Source organism: Schistocerca gregaria, unplaced genomic scaffold, assembly GCF_023897955.1.
Source record: "Schistocerca gregaria isolate iqSchGreg1 unplaced genomic scaffold, iqSchGreg1.2 ptg000257l, whole genome shotgun sequence".
Taxonomy (NCBI): domain Eukaryota; kingdom Metazoa; phylum Arthropoda; class Insecta; order Orthoptera; family Acrididae; genus Schistocerca; species Schistocerca gregaria.
In genome coordinates this window covers 126,974-130,792 of record NW_026061763.1, presented here as the reverse complement: position 1 = coordinate 130,792, position 3,819 = coordinate 126,974, and positions in this window count along the sequence as shown.

The following is a 3,819-nucleotide window of genomic DNA, read 5'->3' as shown; positions in this document are numbered from 1 at the left end:
AAACTTGAATTGTAACTCTTCTTACTGGCTATTACATCAACTTAGAAGCTTCTTCTGTGTTCTACTATGGTTCTTTTAGTGTCTCCGCAAACTGCAGCACGCGACGTAGCTTTACAGACGATAAATGTAACTTTTTCAGGGAGAAGAGCGGCCAATGTGACGATATGGCTTTAAGTCAATTCGATATCAAATGACGAAAACGGACGGATTTCTCAGGTTTTTACTACATATGAACACTTTTTACATTCTGTCGTACAACGCGGCTGCTAGTCCTCCTTTCATGCAAAATCTTAATGTCCTAGCTAATGTCCAAGGCCCCAAAGAAGATTAAAAAGTCGATAATCGGTAACTAAAACTTGAATTGTACTGCTTCTTACTGGCTATTACATCAACTTAGAAACTTCTTCTGTGTTCTACTATGGTGCTTTTAGTGTCTCCGCATACAGCAGAACGCGACATAGCTTTACAGACGATAAATTTAACCGTTTCAGAGAGAAGAGCGACCAATGTGACGATCTAGCTTTAAGACGATTCGATAACAAATGACGAAAACGGACGGATTTCTTAGGTTCTTACGATATATGAACACTTTTCACATTCTCCATGCAACGCAGCTGCTACTCATCCTTTCATGCAAAATCTTGAGGTCCTGGCTCATGTCCAAGGCACCAAAGAAGGGTAAAAAGTCAATAATCGGTAACTAAAACTTGAATTGTACTGCTTCTTACTGGCTATTACATCAACTTAGAAGCTTAGAAGTTTCTTCTGTGTTCTACTATGGTGCTTTTAGAGTCTCCGCATACAGCAGTACGCGACATAGCTTTGCAGACGAGAAATGTAATCGTTTCAGGGAGAAGAGCGGCCAATGTGACGATCTGGCTTTAAGTCGATTAGATCACAAATGAGGAAAATGTACGGATTTCCCAGGTTTTTATTACATATGAACACTTTTTACATTCTCTCGAACAACGCGACTGCTAGTCCTCCTTTCATGCAAAATCTTAATGTCCTAGCTAATTTCCAAGGCACCAAAGAAGATTAAAAAGTCAATAATCGATAATTAAAACTTGAATTGTACTGCTTCTTACAGGCTATTTCATCAACATAGAAGCTTCTTCTGTGTTCTATTATTGTGATTCTAGTGTCACCGAATATCGCAGCACGCGACATAGCTTTGGAGACGATAAATGTAACCGTTTCAGAGGGAAGAGCGGCCAATGTGACGATCTGGCTTTAAGTCGATTCGATAACAAATGTAGGACACGGTCGGATTTCTCGCGTTTTTACAACGTAAGAACACTCCTCACATTCTCTCGTGCAACGCAGCTGCTAGTCCTCCTTTCATGTTAAATCTTTGGGTCCTAGCTCATGTCCAAGGCACCAAAGAAGGGTAAAATGTTAATAATCGATGACTAAAACTTGAATTTTACTGTTTCTAACTGGCTATTACATAAAATTAGAAGCTTCTTCTGTGTTCTACTATTGTGCTTTTAGTGTCTCCGCATACCGCATCACGCGACATAGCTTTGCAGACGATAAATGTAACCGTTTCATAAACAAGAGCGGCCAATGTGACGATCTGGCTTTAAGTCGATTCGATAACAAATGACGAAAACGGACGGATTTCTCACGTTTTTACTACATATGAACACTTTTCACATTCTCCTGTGCAACTCGGCTGCTAGCCCTCCTTTCATGCAAGTTCTTCATTTCCTAGCTCATGTCCAAGGCACCAAAGAAGCGTAAAAAGTCAATAGTCGATAACTAAAACTTGAATTGTACTGCTTCTTGCTGGCTATTACATCAACTTAGAAGCTTCTTCTGTGTTCTACTATGGTGCTTTTAGTGTCTCCACATACCGCATCACGCGACATAGCTTTGCACACAATAAATGTAACCGACTCAGAGATAAGAGCGGCCAATGTGACGATCTGGCTTTAAGTCGATTCGATAACAAATGACGAAAACGGACGGATTTCTCACGTTTTTACTACATATGAACACTTTTTACATTCTCCCGTGCAACGCGGCTGCTAGCCCACCTTTCATGCCAAATCTTAATTTCCTAGCTCATGTCCAAGGCACCAAAGAATCGTAAAAACTAAATAATCGATAACTAGAACTTGAATTGTACTGCTTCTTACTGGCTATTACATCAACGTAGAAGCTTCTTCTGTGTTCTACTACGGTGCTTCTAGTGTCTCCGCATACCGCAGCACGCGACATAGCTTTGCAGACGATAAATGTAACCGTCTATGAGAGAAATGCGGCCAATGTGACGATCTGGCTTTAAGTCGATTCGATATCAAATGACGAAAACGGACGGATTTCTCACGTTTTTACTACATATGAACACTTTTTACATTCTCCCGTGCAACGCGGCTGCTAGCCCACCTTTCATGCAAAATCTTAATTTCCTAGCTCAAGTCCAAGGCACAAAGAATCGTAAAAACTAAATAATCGATAACTAGAACTTGAATTGTACTGCTTCTTACTGGCTATTACATCAACTTAGAAGCTTCTTCTGTGTTCTGCTATGGTGCTTTTAGTGTCTCCGCATACCGCATCACGCGACACAGCTTTGCAGACGAAAAATGTAACCGTTTCATAAAGAAGAGCGGCCAATGTGACGATCTGGCTTTAAGTAGATTCGATAACAAATGACGAAAACGGACGGATTTCTCACGTTTTTACTACATATGAACACTTTTTACATTCTCCCGTGCAACGCGGCTGCTAGCCCACCTTTCATGCCAAATCTTAATTTCCTAGCTCATGTCCAAAGCACCATAGAATCGTAAAAAGTAAATAATCGATAACTAGAACTTGAATTGTACTGCTTCTTACTGGCTATTACATCAACGTAGAAGCTTCTTCTGTGTTTTACTACGGTGCTTCTAGTGTCTCCGCATACCGCAGCACGCGACATAGCTTTGCAGACGATAAATGTAACCGTCTATGAGAGAAGAGCGGCCAATGTGACGATCTGGCTTTAAGTCGATTCGATAACAAATGACGAAAACGGACGGATTTCTCACGTTTTTACTACATATGAACACTTTTTACATTCTCCCGTGCAACGCGGCTGCTAGCCCACCATTCATGCAAAATCTGTATTTCCTAGCTCATGTCCAAGGCACCATAGAATCGTAAAAAGTAAATAATCGATAACTAGAACTTGAATTGTACTGCTTCTTACTGGCTATTACATCAATGTAGAAGCTTCTTCTGTGTTCTACTACGGTGCTTATAGTGTCTCCGCATACCGCAGCACGCGACATAGCTTTGCAGACGATAAATGTAACCGTCTATGAGAGAAGAGCGGCCAATGTGAGGATCTGGCTTTAAGTCGATTCGATAACAAATGACGAAAACGGACGGATTTCTCACGTTTTTACTACATATGAACACTTTTTACATTCTCCCGTGCAACGCGGCTGCTAGCCCAACTTTCATGCAAAATCTTAATATCCTAGCTCATGTCCAAGGCACCAAAGAATCGTAAAAAGTAAATAATCGATAACTAGAACTTGAATTGTACTGCTTCTTACGGGCTATTACAGCAACTTAGAAGCTTCTTTTGTGTTCTACTACGGTGCTACTAGTGTCTCCGCATACCGCAGCACGCGACATAGCTTTGCAGACGATAAATGTAACCGTCTATGAGAGAAGAGCGGCCAATGTGACGATCTGGCTTCAAAGTCGATTCGATAACAAATGATGAAAACGGACGGATTTCTCACGTTTTTACTACATATGAACACTTTTTACATTCTCCCGTGCAACGCGGCTGCTAGCCCACCTTTCATGCAAAATCTT